The 15,046-nt window shown below is 33.0% G+C and overlaps 1 protein-coding gene across 2 annotated transcripts in view; it reads right to left on the bottom strand.

Moving 5' to 3' along the window:
* The window catches only part of MBD5 (methyl-CpG binding domain protein 5), a 398,748-nt gene that overhangs the window by 240,181 nt on the left and 143,521 nt on the right, over positions 1 to 15,046 (bottom strand). The window lies entirely within an intron of this gene.

Here is a 15,046-nt window from a genome sequence, read left to right as displayed (position 1 = left end):
ATAAATCCCAGAATGGACACATTGTAGAAGCAAAGTTTATATTCTAGTACTAAGAGAGCCATCCTGGGATACAGGGCAAAACCAAGAGACTCTCTCTTACAAAATGTAAAACCAAGGCTTTATTAAAGACAAGCAGCCAGTTACTTAACTGTTATAATAGAGTTCAGAGCCACTAAAGTATATCACCAACCCAGTATATGACAAAAAATTTCAAGATATAAACAAACAGGGAAATGTGATCCAACAGTCACAGAAAGAGCAGTCAATAGAACAGACTTTGAGATAACTCAGTCAAGTACTTTAGGGCAGTTATTATAAATATTATCAAGAACATAGAGTAAAGTGTCATCATAATGAATGCACACATAGAGACTCTTAGCAGAAAAATAGAAACAATAAAAAAGAATTCATTTATCAGTTCTGGTAGTTTATTGGTGGAATCTTTAGGGTTCATTTGTACATTATCACGTCACCTGCAAATAATGACAGTTTTACCTCTTCCTTTGGATGCCTTTTATTTTTTCTTGTCTGATTGCTATTGCCAGGACTTCCAGTACTGTGTTGAATAAGAGAGGTGAAAGCGGACATCTCTGTCTTGATCCCAATCTTAAAGGGAATGCATGTAGTTTTTGCCCATTGAGTATGATGTTGACTGTGGGATTTATATATATATATGGCCTTTATTACATTTAGGTGTGTTCCCCCTATACTCATTTTGCTAAGAGTTTTTATCATAAATTATACTGGATTTTATCAAATGCTTTTTCTGTATCCACTGATAGGATCATATGGTTTTTATCCTTCATTTTGTTTATGTGGTGTATCACATTTATTGATTTGTGAGTATTGTACAAATTTTGCATCCTGGAATAAATCCCACTTGATCATGATGTATGATCTTTCTGACATATTTCTGTATTTGGTTTGTTAATATTTTGTTGAGCATTTTAGCATCTAAATTCATCAGAGATATATGAATTCGGTAAAGTAACAGGATACAAAATTAATATCCAGAAATCAGTTGCACTTTTAGATGTCAATAATGAACTATCAGAGAGATAAAATAAGAAAACAACCCCATTCACAATTACTTCAAAAAGAATAAAATACCTAGGAATAAATTTAACCAAGAATGTAAAACACCTGTACTCAGAAAATTAAGACACTGAGGAAAGAAATTGATGAAGATGCAAATAAGTGGAAGCACATACTGTGTTCATGGATAGGAAGAATTAACATCATTAAAATGTCTATACCACCCAAAGCAATCTACAGATTCAAGGCAATTCCTATCAAGACACCAATAATGTATTTCACAGAGCTAGAACAAAAATTTATATGGAACCATAAAAGACCCCGAATAGCAACAACAATCTTGAGAAAGAAAAATAAAGCTGGAGGAATCACACTACCTAATATCAAACTATAATATCAATATAAGGCCATAGTAATCAAAAGGGCCTCATACTGGCATAAAAACATATACATAGAACAATGGAACAGAACAGAGATCCCAGAAATATACTCACACCTTTATAGTCAATTAATATTCGACAGAGGAAGCAAGCACATACAATGGGCTAATAGTTTATTCAATAAATGGTCTTCAGAAAATTGGACAGAAATACATGCAGAAAAATGAAACTAGACCACCTTCTTATGCCACACACAAGAATACATTCAAAATGGATTAAAGGCTTAAATGTTAAGACTCAAAACCATAAAAATCCTAGAAGAAAACATAAGCAGTAAAATCTTGGCATTGCTTGCAGCAATATTTTTTCTAATATATCTCCTCAAGCAAAGGTAATGAAAGAAAAAATAAATGGGACTACATCAAACTAAAAAGTTTTTGCACAGCAAAGAAAAGCATCAACAAAATAAAAAGACAACCTACTGAATGGGAGACCATACTCACCAATACATCTGATAAGGGATTAATATCCAAAATTTATAAAGAACTTATAAAATTCAACACCAAAACCCCCCCAAACAATCAAATTAAAGAATGGGCAAATGACTTGAATAGACACTTCTTCAAGGAGGACATACAGATGGCCAATACACATATGAAAAGATGCTCAATGTTACTAATCATCAGGGAAATGCAAATTAAAACCACAATGAGATCACCTCACACCCATCAGAATGGCTACCATCAATAAATCGACAAACAAGCACTGGTGAGGATGTGGAGAAAGGAGAATCCTTTGCACTGTTTGTGAGAATGCAAATTGGTGCAGATGCTGTGGAAAGCAGTCTGGAGATACCTCAAAAAATTAAAAATGGAACTGCTTTATGAACCACTGATTCCACTTTTGGGAATTTATCTGAAGAAACCCAAAACACTGATTTGAAAGAATATATGCACCCCATGTTCATTGCAGTGTTATTTACAATAACCAAGATTTGGAAGCAGCCTGAGTGTCCGTCAGTAGATGAGTGGATAAAAAAGCTGTGGTATGTTTACACAATGGAACAGTAAGTAGTTGGCCATAAAAGAGAGAAAATTTTACCCTTTGCAACAGCATGGATGGACCTGGATAATGTTAGAAATAAGCCATTCAGAGAAAGGTAAGTATCATATGATTTCATTCATATGTGGAATCTATTAAACAAACAGAGACAGACTCATAGATAGAGAGCAGGCTGAGGGCTCTCAGATGGGGGTTTGGGGTTTGGGGGTTGGGGTGACTGAGTATAAAAGGAAAAGAACTCATGGACATGGACAAGTGTGGTTAATGCAGGGAGGAGGGTGTGGTGGACATGGAAGAAGGTATAAGGAGGATAAATAGTAATGAAAAAATACAATAAAAATAAAGTATTAAAAAAGTATTCAGTATGTACACTTTAAATAGTTAAATGATAAGTCTGTTATGTCCTACCACAATAAAAAAATTATAAAATAATTGAACTGGATTCATGGAATCAAAAAATGCAATACCACAATGAAAAATTCACTGGCTAGGCTTAACAGCATATTGGAAATGACAGGGAAACTATCCAAAGAATTTGAAGATAGGTGAATATAAATTTATGAAGAACAGATAAAATATTACAAAAATATCTATGGAACAATATTGAGCAATTTGTCATACACATATTTGAAGTTTCAGAAGCAGAAGATAGAAGAAATGAGGCAGGAAAAAATCTTTGAAAAAGAAATAGGAGAAATTCCCAATGTTTGCTGAAAAATGTCCACTTAAATATTCAAGCTCAACAAAACTCTAGAAGAAAATAGACAAAGAAATATAAACTAGGCACATCATGTTAAATTGATGGAGACCAAGGACAAAAAATAAATCTTGAAGTAGCCACACGCGTGCGCGCGCATGCGCGCGCGCGCGCGCACACACACACACACACACACACACACAAAGAGACAGCTTAATTCTGTCACCAGAAAATTAGTTCATATCACTCATATAACTTTGAAAATTTAACTATTAATTCAGTTTCATTACACTTTTTAAAGTAAAATTTTTTATTTGCCTGTACCTATTTTCCCTTTAATCAGAGCTATGGTGGTATGCATCACATATATGCATCATATCTATGGTAGTAAAAGTTTTTGTGGGCCAAAAAGTAAGGTTAAAAACAATTATAATGATATTGTTCTACATAAACTAGCGAATTATGAGAAAGAAGTAGAAGGTATACATACTAGAAAGGAAAAGGCACCAACTCAACAATGAGTAGATGAATCCAGACAGAGAATCAATAAGGAAATAGTAGATTTGAACAACACTCCAGATCCAATGTACAAAACATTACCCCAAGAGCAGCAGAATATACATCCTTCTCAAGTGCATATAGAACATTTCCTGTAATAGATCATATACAGGACCACAAATTCAACAAGATACAAAGTATATCAAGTATATTTTTCTAATACAATGGCATGAAAGTAGAAATCATAACAAGAGAAAATTGGAAAATACACAAATACATGGCAATTAAAGTGTACATTCTTAAACACTAATGAACAAAGAAGAAATCAAAAGGAAATTAAAAAAATATCTTGAAACAAATGAAAATGGAAACACCACACATCAAAACAGTAAAAGCAGTTTTAGTGGGAAGGTTTATAATCATAAATGCATACATACAGAAAGTGCAATGATTCAAATAAAGAACCTAATATTACACCTTGAGGAACAAAAACAAACAAAAAAAAGAAAAACTAAGCCCAAAGTTAAAGAGCAGAAATTAATGAAATAGAGAATAGAAAAAATAAAAATAAAAATAAAAAAGATAAACAAAATTGAGAAGCCTTTAGCTAGGCTAAGTAAAAAAGAGAAAAACCTGAAAAAAAAAAGAAAGAAAAAAAAAAGAAAATTATAAATGACTGACCCCACTGAAATACAAAGGATAATAAGATACTACTGTGAAAAATAATATACCAATAAATTAGACAACCTAGGAAAATGGAAACATTGCTAAAACCATACAACCGACCAAGACTAAATCATGACAAAATAGAAAATCTGAACAGACCAATAATGAGTAAGAGATTGAATTAGTAATCAAAAAACTCCCAACAAACAAAAGCCCAGGAGTAGATGGCTTCACTCGTGAATTCTACCAATATTTAAAGAAGAATTAATACTAATCCTCCTCAAACTCTTCCAAAAAATTGAAGAGGAAGGAACACTCCTAAACTCATTTGCAAGGCCAGCATTACCCAAATAGCAAAGCCAATAAGGATACAATAAAAAAATTAGAGGCCAATAATCCTGATAAATTATTCATGCAAAAATTCTCAAGAAAATATGAGCAAACTGAATTCAACAGTATATTAAAAGGATCATACACCATGATCAAGGGGATTCATCCCTGGGATGCAAGGATGACTCAATGTATGCAAATCAATAAATGTAAACATCACATTAATCGAATGAAGACTAAAATAATATGATTATCTCAATAGATGCAAAGAAAGGCATCTGAAAAAAATCCAACATCTTTTCATGGTAAAAACTCTCAACGAACAGTTCAACATAATACAGGCCACATAAGACAAGCCCACAGCTAACATTATACTTAATGGTAAAGGTTGAAACATTTTACTTCCAGGATCAGGAACTAGACAAGGGTGACCATTCTTGTCATTCCTCTTCAACATAGTACTGGAAGGCCTCGCCAGAGCCATTATGCAAGAAAAAGAAACAAAAGGCATCTAAATTGGAAAAGAAGAAGTAAAACTGTCCCTGTCTGCAATCTTAAATGTACAAAAACCTTGAGACTTTACCATAAGACTGTTAGTACTAATAAATAAATTCAGAAAGTTGCAGGAACAAAATCAATACACAAAAATCAGTTGTATTTTGATCTACTAACAGTGAACAATCTGAAGAAGCAGAGAAAACAATAGTATTCACAATAGCATTTTTAAAAATAATACTTAGAAATACATTTAAACAAAGAGGTAAAAAATCTGTACACCGAAATCTATAAGACATTGATAAAAGAAAAAGAAAATGACAGAAGTGAAAATATATCTCATGTTCATGAAGTTTAAGAATTAATAATGTTAAGATGTCCATACTCCCAAAGGCTACCTATAGATTCAATGCAGTCCCTACTATATTTCCAATTATTTACAGATACAAAAATAATCCTGATATTCATATAAAACCACAAAACATTCCAAATAGCCAAAGCAATCTTGAGAAAGAAGGACAAAGCTAAAAACATCATGCTTCCTGATTTCAAACTATACTACAAAGCCATAATAATTAAAACAGTATGGTGTTGGCATTAAAACAAGACACACAGACCAATGGAGCAGAATTGAGAGTGCAGAAATAAACCCACACACATGGTTAACAAGGGACCAATTTGATAAGGGAGTCAAGAAAACTCATTGTGGAAAAGAGAGTTTAAATATTGGGAAAACTGGATATCCATATGCAAAAGAATGAAACTGGTTCCCTAACTTATACCAATCACAAAAATTAACTTGAACTGGATTAAACATTCAATGTAGAACATGAAATATTGAAACAGGAAAAATGTTCCTTGACATGATCTTGGCAATGATTTTCTTGGATATGATGGCATAAACAACAAAAGTCAAAATAAATCGGTGGGATGATATTCAAGCTTCTATTCAGCAAAAAGAATACAACGATCAACAAAATGAAAAGGCAACCTATGGGATGGAAGAAAATACAGTATTCCCTCACTTATCATGGGTATAGACCCCCTTGCGGTAGGTGAAAATCCACGAAGTGGGAACCTTACATTTATTTCAGTATTTATGTATATTTTAAGGCTTTATAAACACTTTCCACACACTTATAAACCATTCCCAGTCCCTTATTAACCTTTCCCACTTCCTTATTAACCTTTTCCACTTTTATAAACACTACTTATGCTCTTTAACATATTCTACACTCTTAAACCTACATAACTTTAACAACATATGTATACAGTACTGCAAAATCCTGTGATATAGTGAAAAATCCGCAATAAATAATTAAATATAATATTTTAAAAAATCCCGTGATACAGTGAGGCCGCGATAAGTGAACTGCGATATACAGAGGGACTAGTGTATGTAAATCATATACCCGACAAGGGGTTAAGATCCAAAATGTAAGGAAATCATACAACAAGAGAAATACAAATAATCTGATTTTAAATATGAGCAAAGAAACTGAATAAACATTTTTCCAAAGAAAATACAAAAATTGCCAACAGGTGAATGAAAAGGTGTTAAAAATCTCTATTTATCAGGGAAACACACATCAAAAACATATCCACTGATCAAAATCAATGGTTGACTGGATAAAGAAAATATTATGTATTTCTATATTTATAAAACTATTATTGAGCCATGAGGAAGAATAAAAATTTTTCATTTGTGACAACATGGATGAAACTTTAAGGCATTATGCTAAGTAAAATAAGTCAAGCAGACAAAGACAAACATTGAATAATCTCACTTTTATGTGGAATCTAAAAAAAAAAACTGAGCTCATAGAAAGCGAGTAGACTGGTGTTTGTTGGGGTGAGGGTGGTGAGGTGGGGAAAATGGGTAAAGGTGGTAAAAGAGTACAAGCTTCCAATTATATGATAAGATGCATACATTTCGGTGATCTATGTATAGCATGGTGACTATAGTTAACAATACCACTATTTTATAGCTGGAAGTTGCTAAGAGAGCAGATCTTAAAAGCTCTCATCACACATGTGTGTGCACAAAATGTAATTATCTGAGGTCACAGATGTGTTAATTAAGCTTATTGTGGTAATCAATTGCAGTAAATACATATATTAAATAATCACTTGTATGCCTTACGGAAGAGACAATTATATCCTTACTTACATGACAGGCATGCATACTTGAGAATCCCAAGAAAATCAATGGAAAAACTAAAAAATTTAGAATGGTAGCTAATTATATAAATAGTATATGGAAATCAATGTTTTTCCTATATATAAGCCATTACCAATTAGAAAATAAAAACTAGAAATAAACCCATTTAACATAAAAACAAAAGAAAAATAAGTAACTCAGAACCAACAAATCTAGATCTCTGCAAGACATGTAATTTGCTTTCAGGACATATATAACCATATTCTAAGACTTATTCTGTCTAGATTAATCTTTATTCTAATAAGATTCCAATCAAAATACAAATAAGGTTTTTTTATTTTTGAGAACTTTAAAGATAATTAATTACAAAGTTCATCTGGTAAAAAGAATGTCATCTAGGAATGTTAAAAAAAAAAAAAGAAGAGGTGTAAGAGGGAACAAGTCCTTGCAGATATTAGAAACATTGTCGTTGTCGGCAGCCGTCCGTCTCGAGAGACGATGGTGTAGCTTCTTAAGAGTCTAGCTGCACCGCCAAGAATGGCTGTGCAGTCCAACTCGGGAGTGACACGGTATCTGTCTCCTCCCGTGTTGAATCGACATCTTGCGATGATGCTGGAGTGTCCTCTCCAGTGAAGCTGAAGCTACAGAGCCTGGGCAGGGTGATATGGAGGGTCTGCTGTTGCCCATGCAGCAGATCCCCCCTCTCTTCGCAGCTGAAGGGTCCAAGGGAAAGACGGAGTCAATACAGCTTGGCTTCAGGTGCGCCTCAGGAGTTGCCGGTGTTGACTACAACGTCAAACCGCCTTAGGGACTCCGGCTCCGGATTTTCTGTCGTGGTTTACTCCCTTAGCCTTTCCCCTGAAGAGGTATGCCGCAAGGCAGCGGAGGTTTTTTGGAGTCAGAGTTTTCCTTCTCTGATGTGCCCTGACTGGAAGATCGAACCAGCGACACTTAGCTCGCAGGCCGACGCTCAATCCACTGAGCCAAACCAGCCAGGGAATAGAAACATTGTAAAGATGTAGTAATTGAAGAGTTTAGTTCTACAAAAGGAATAGACAGATAGAAATTTGTATCATGGAGAATCCTGAAATACACTCCAATATATATAAGTTTAAAAAAAAAATTATTCATTTTTAGAGAGAGGGGAAGGGAAGGAGAAAGAGAGGGAGAGAAACACCAATCAGGTGACTCTCACACACCCCAAGCTGGGAACCTGGCCCGCAACCCAGGCATGTGCCCTGACCAAGAATCAAACCGGTGACCTTTCAGTTTGTGGGAGGATGCCCAACCCACTGAACAACACCGGTAAGGGCTATACATAAGTTTTTAATATAAAATAAACGTGACATTTTAAGACAAGATTATTCAATAGAAGCTGTTAGGACACTAACTACATTCCAGGTGATTTAATGATTTAAACATTAAAAAATTGTAGGGGGGATGAACAGACAGAGTATAGAGGATTTTTAAGGTAGTGAAATTACTGTGTATAATACTATGGTAGTGGATATGTTATTTTACATTTGTCCAAACCCATAAAATGTACAATACCAATAATGAACCCTAATGTAAAGTGTAGACTATGTGATGATGTGTCAGTGTAGGTTCGTCAATTGTAGCAAATACGCCACTGATGGTGGGGGAGGTTATGCATGCTGGGAGCCAGGGGGATCTATGGGAAATCTCTGTACCTTCCTCTTAATTTTGCTGTGAACTTAAAACTGCTGTAATAAAACAAAGTCCCTTAACAAAAATTAAGCCATAATGGTGGGGAAGAAAAAAATGATGTCATATTTTATCATCTTGGACCTAAACTCCAGAGCTGTAACACATAAGAGTGATGATTTGACTAATCTAACATTAAAAATTTGACTATGAAAAAAAGAAACTACCATAAATCAACTTGAAGGGCACTTTAAACTACAGAAAAACATTTCAAACATATAAAAAGGCACATTTTATTAGAATACAAAGAGCTCTTACAGATTGATAATTAGAGACAAAGAGAAGAAAGGCCACTTAAAAAAAACAATCAACTGTTGCATTTATGTAAAAAAAACAAAAGCATATAAAACTATATGTATGTGTATTTTATATATATATATATATATATATATATATATATATATATAATGTGTGTGTGTGTGTGTTACATGTTTATGCACCAATGCCCTCATATTTGGATAGATTTCTGAAATGATACATTAAAAAAGTTAATTGAAGTTACTTGGAAGTAGAAACAGGATAGTTCCAAATTTTACTTTTATAGTTTTCCTATATTGTTTCTTACTTTAAAAGTCATGAGTATGTATTGCTTTTATAATTCAAAAGCAAAACCTACCACAAATACTTTACTTTTGAAGACCCTGACCAGTATAATATGCTGATGGTTTGATCCCATATATATTCATTTTTGTGGTTCCTCTTTACTCATGGACAGTTTTACATATTGAATTTCATTATGGGTTTAAAACATATCAAAAAAGGGGGTGACTTACTAAAATCCAGTAAAAGAAAAAGCAGTAAAGTTTAAAAAGGTAGCTCAATTTTACTTTTAAACTTTTTTCTTATTCTTATATTGCTTTAGAAATATATAGCAGAAAAAAGAAAACAATTATTGATGTTTTCATTTTACTTCTTTAAAGTCAGAACTGGACAGTTTTCTCTAGAAATTCCTTTTCCTTCACTCCCTCTGGGGCTCCGGAATCAATTGAGTCCTATGCTCTATGACCCATTATACTCAGCCTTTCTCTTATGGATGCTGCTTCTCTATCATCAGCACTTTTTCTTCCAGGAAACTGGTCTCTCTCTCCAAGATTCTGGCTATTAATAAGCAATAGCAGCATAAAACATAACTTCATCAGTTGCATGCCCAGTAAAGGAGTATGCAGGAAAGGAACAATGATCGTAATTAATGTTGGAGCTGAGACTTACCCTATAGTAGAGTACCTTGAGATATAATATATTGCACATTATATAGTGTTTTCAAGAAGTTTATTCTGAAAAATCCTGGATCAAGATAACAGCTTTTCTAACGCATTTCTTTCTGAACATTTAAGTATACTGAATTCCTATTTCATATATTTATGTTAACTCCTAAATAGTAATAGAAATAGCCAACACAAGTATAAATGAAATACAATTATGTCATATAATTGCCTCCATAATACTACACTGTAGCAATTATCGAACCTAGTATATTCTATTTTTCTTCATATCCACACATTTTATCTTCCAGTATGGTATCTGGCACATAAAATTTTCCAAAATATATAGATGAATAAATAACTGTTAAGAAAGGACTGTCAGTTACTTACAAACACCATATTAGAGTTGGAAAGAACCTTAGAGGTTTCCGATTCATAAGATTACATAAGCTAACCCTATCCTATCCCTGATCACCACCATAACCACCACTGCTATACTTCACAAATGGTTATTCAAATCTCATTGGAGTACTGTATTGACGTTAAATTCCCCATCTAAGAAATTGGTTCACTCCAGTTTCAAACATATCTCAGGCCTTGAAATATAGACATTTAAGGCAGAAGAACAATTTCCTAACATTATCTCCAAGTATTTTACCAGTAATACAGGGTATTTACTTTGTTGTTATTGATGCTCTTAATTCTATAAAGTCCGTATTGTTTAATCCCTTGTTATTCTGTTCAAAGTTTTCCTAAGAGATCAACATATCTCTAAGTATATATTATACTTTATTTCCAATTTCTATGAGACACATTTTTATCTGGAAGTCCACTATTTTTGTATCATCTCCACACCTACAGAACCTGATTCTGTGGACTAAATAATGCTCACGGTCACACAGCTAGTAAATGGAACAACTGAGATTAACCAGTAGAGATAGGGCCAAAATATCTATGTTTTTAAAAAGCTCCTCTGGTTATGCTAAAGCACAGTCAGAGTGGATAACCACTACTCTAGTAATCTGATCCATAGTTTAGAAAGCTAAATCTCAATCTCAAAATACACAGTCAACTGCTCATTTAATCATGTACTTTATGTTTTTTTTTCCCCAAGACTGCAATATTCACTTGGAAAACTAGATAAAAATATAAACCAAAGTCTTAAATTCCTTCAATTTACTGAAAAGCTCTGAAATAAAGAACTTATCTCCATTTTCCAGCATTGCAGACTCTCTAGCTCCTATCTCTGTTTACTTTTCATCTCAAATTAAAAAAAAAAAATAACATGAAGGTGTATAAGTTAGCTTCAGAATTGCTTTACCTTCTCACATCACTCCTTCTGAATGCTATCTACAAGTAGAGGGACTAATTACAATTTCCTTCATTCACTTCATAAAGGTTTATTGAGTGACTATTATATGTAAAGAATAATTGGAAGCAGGTGTTACCTGGAAGAAAAGTATGTTTTGGAAATTTTATGCAAGAATGGAAAAACATAAAGATCCCACAATAGGATTTTATGATGCTTTAATTCCCTTTCCTTTCAGATGGTCAAAGAGAAGGAAATACACATAAAATCCTTTTATTGAAGTGCTGAAACTTACAGTATGTAAGTTTTATTACATGAAAAATCTGTGACAGTTGTCTAAATATGTGGGAGATGACCATAAAGAAGATATGATAAAAATGTATTGATGGCCTACACATACCACATACCAAGTTATATATTGGAAAGAGTTCACTGGAATGAGCTTTACTAGAATAAGCAGTAGAATTTATGTTAAAAACATATAGTGGTTATATTCATTTTGAAAGATAAACAATTTTTCTTGATTTTAATTTAAAGTAAATTTCTTACTCAGGAAAATGAAAAGTAGCCCTGTTTTGAATCAAGTATAGCAAAGGAAAACTGTCTTGGTTCATTTACTTACAAAGTATAATTCTCAGTACAATTAGAAATGCAAATGTCATACCTTCTCTAATATCTTTAGGGTATCACATTTGTTGATACATGTAATATGGACACAAACCTGTGACCATAAAAGTGTAACCCTATTATTTGAACTCTGATCTCAAGTAAACAAACAAAATGATAGCTATTGTTTTATAATTAAAATAAATGGAGCTATTCAGTCAGTGGGAAAAGTATTTTAAAGAAACTATGTTCAAGAAATGGTACTGCCAAATCATTATATGCAAAACATGTACATCTACTCATTGATCATGACTTGTCACAAGTGAAACAACCATTATTCTAGGAGAAGATAATTCTGTTTTTAAAATCCATTTCTTTTCTAACTTTATTCTTAGGTAAAATATATATCTATATCTATCTATCTGAGAGAGAGAGAGAGAGAGAGAGAAAGAGAGAGAGAGAGAGAGAGAGAGAGAGAGAGAGAGAGAGAGAGAGAGAGAGAGAGAAGACAGTGTTATTTGCTGAATTGTGCTCCCCTTTCCAAAAGATACGGCCAAATCCTAACCTTCCACACTGATGAGTGTGACCTTATTTGTAAATAGGGTCTTTGCAGATGTAATCAAGTTAAGATGAGGCCATGCTAAATTAGTGTGGACCCTAATCCAACATGACCCTATCTTTATAAAAAGAGAAGAGACATAGACACATAGGGAGAAAACCATGTTATGAGGGGAACAGAGACTGAAGTGATGAGTCTATGAGCCAAGAAATGCCAAGGAGTGCCAGCAACACCAGAAGCTAAGAGAAAAGTGTGGAACAAATTCTCCCCTATGGCCTTCAAAAGAACATGGCCCTGTGGACAACTTGATTTCAGACTTCTAGACTTAAGAACTGTGGGAGAATAAATTTTTGTTAATTTAAACCACCCAGTTTGTGATAATTTATTACAACAGACCTGGGAAACTAACCCAGAGAACCAAATTGCTTGTTTACTTTTATTTTTCTAGTGGAAAGATCAAATCAGTTTCTCATACTAAATAAACATCTGATCAATGTATACCTAAAAGATATTTAATCCCAAGAAGAAATTTCTCCAACTGTCTCTGCTTTGCACATGCAATATTTCTCCAAACAATAGTGGTTGATAAAAAGTTAAAATTTTAGAACAGGCAGTAAGTCCATGGACACTCAAATAAAATTTCTTGCAAAATTTGTAATGTATATAGTTTTTATGAAACTCAAAGGTTAACAACCATTAAAAAAAAAACACTATGTTTTTAAACTATGATTTCTGCATAAATTGCATTTTCATATGTTTAAACAAACTCTAAACTGCACAGAGGACAAAATTTAGTAGCAATAAAACAGAGATAATAATGTAAAAAAAATCTGTCATGAGTATAATGGAAAAATCCATTTATTTTTCAAGAGTTGATCTTCCTATGGGGAAACCTGCTTCAATTATTTTGCAAAAAGTAGGATAACTACATTACCTAGTTATTGAGTTATGTGCTAGGTAAGTGCTAAATATCTAAGCTTTTTACTAATATTATCATTTATCCCATTATATCCTTATAATTATGTTATTATTAGCATCCAAATATGAAAGATGTACAAATTGGGGTCAGAGAGAATCAATAATTCTCCCAAGGTCACACAGCTGGTGGGTCTGCCACAGGTTTACTCAGTCAGTCTTAACTGTTCTATGAATAAGTCATACATGTTATGTTCTAATTGTCTTTCTAATCACTAAAATTTTTTACAATAATAATTTGCAAATAAACCTTAAAATATGGAAAATAAATGAAATAGCCAGCACTTTTGATTAGAGTTATAATTATCTGTGGCATATTAATGACATGGTCATAAATAGAATGCAATCCAAAGAGAACAAAGGGCTAGATCTTACGTGGAAGAAATATAAATTAGAACTATCTGACACAAGATACATTGCTGTGATTAAAGAATAACTTAAGATCAAAATAAGATATGATATGTGGATGTGTTTAAAAAGGGAAAATTAGAGAAAGAAATTTGACTATAGATTGCCTATGCAGTAGCATTGTTTATGGGAACTATTGATATTGCCATTAATTTAGCAATGGTCAATTTAAAGTATTTTTAAAAAATAGTTAAGTAAATTGTATTAACCTAAGAAAAGATTTAAATCAGGATTAAAGTGTAATTCTGAGAAAAGAAGTTCTAGAAATAGTGAATAAATGTGCACAAAGGGTTACAGGAAACAACTTACTACTCCTGAAAGCTGTTGTACTATATTGGTTTTTTAAAGAAAGCAGTAGAATCCATTTTTTTGTTTGTTTGTTTTTTGCAGATGCCTCCTTAAAAACAGAAGGCATACATTATCAGCATTTCAGAAAGGTTAGGTGTGTTTCTGTCAGAAGTCAGCCAGTGGATAACCACTCGTGGTTCTGTAAAGCCCAGTGACTGCATAATAATGCTATTCTTATAACTACCAGGCAAGGGCAACACAGCTGCTCTTTCTTTTCTTTGGTGATCAGGATTTGCTGTCCAAAAAGTTGCAGAATAATTTGAATGTAATTAGATGAAATTTTCCCCAACAGAAAAGCAAGAATTAATTTTGACTCTAGTTACTAAAAGAAACTCAGAAGCTCTACACTATGCTTTTTAAACATTTATGGTCTCCTTTACTTAGAAAGCGTTTCTCTATGTTCAACTTAATGAGCAGACTCTTTTGCTGTTGACCTTAGTCCTCTGAGTTCAATTAACATTAAATAAAAAATTCTGAGCAAACTGGTTTGTATAAAATGCTTCGAAAAATTCAATTTTAGTGCATTCTACTTTATTTTTATGACTTTATTCCATTTTATATTCATCTACTTAGGTCTTCATTTTTCATGA

The sequence above is a fragment of the Furipterus horrens genome, unplaced genomic scaffold (assembly GCF_987537825.1).
Source record: "Furipterus horrens unplaced genomic scaffold, mFurHor1.1.pri manual_scaffold_1, whole genome shotgun sequence".
NCBI classification, from domain to species: Eukaryota; Metazoa; Chordata; class Mammalia; order Chiroptera; family Furipteridae; genus Furipterus; species Furipterus horrens.
This window is presented reverse-complemented; position numbering and strand designations above follow the sequence as displayed.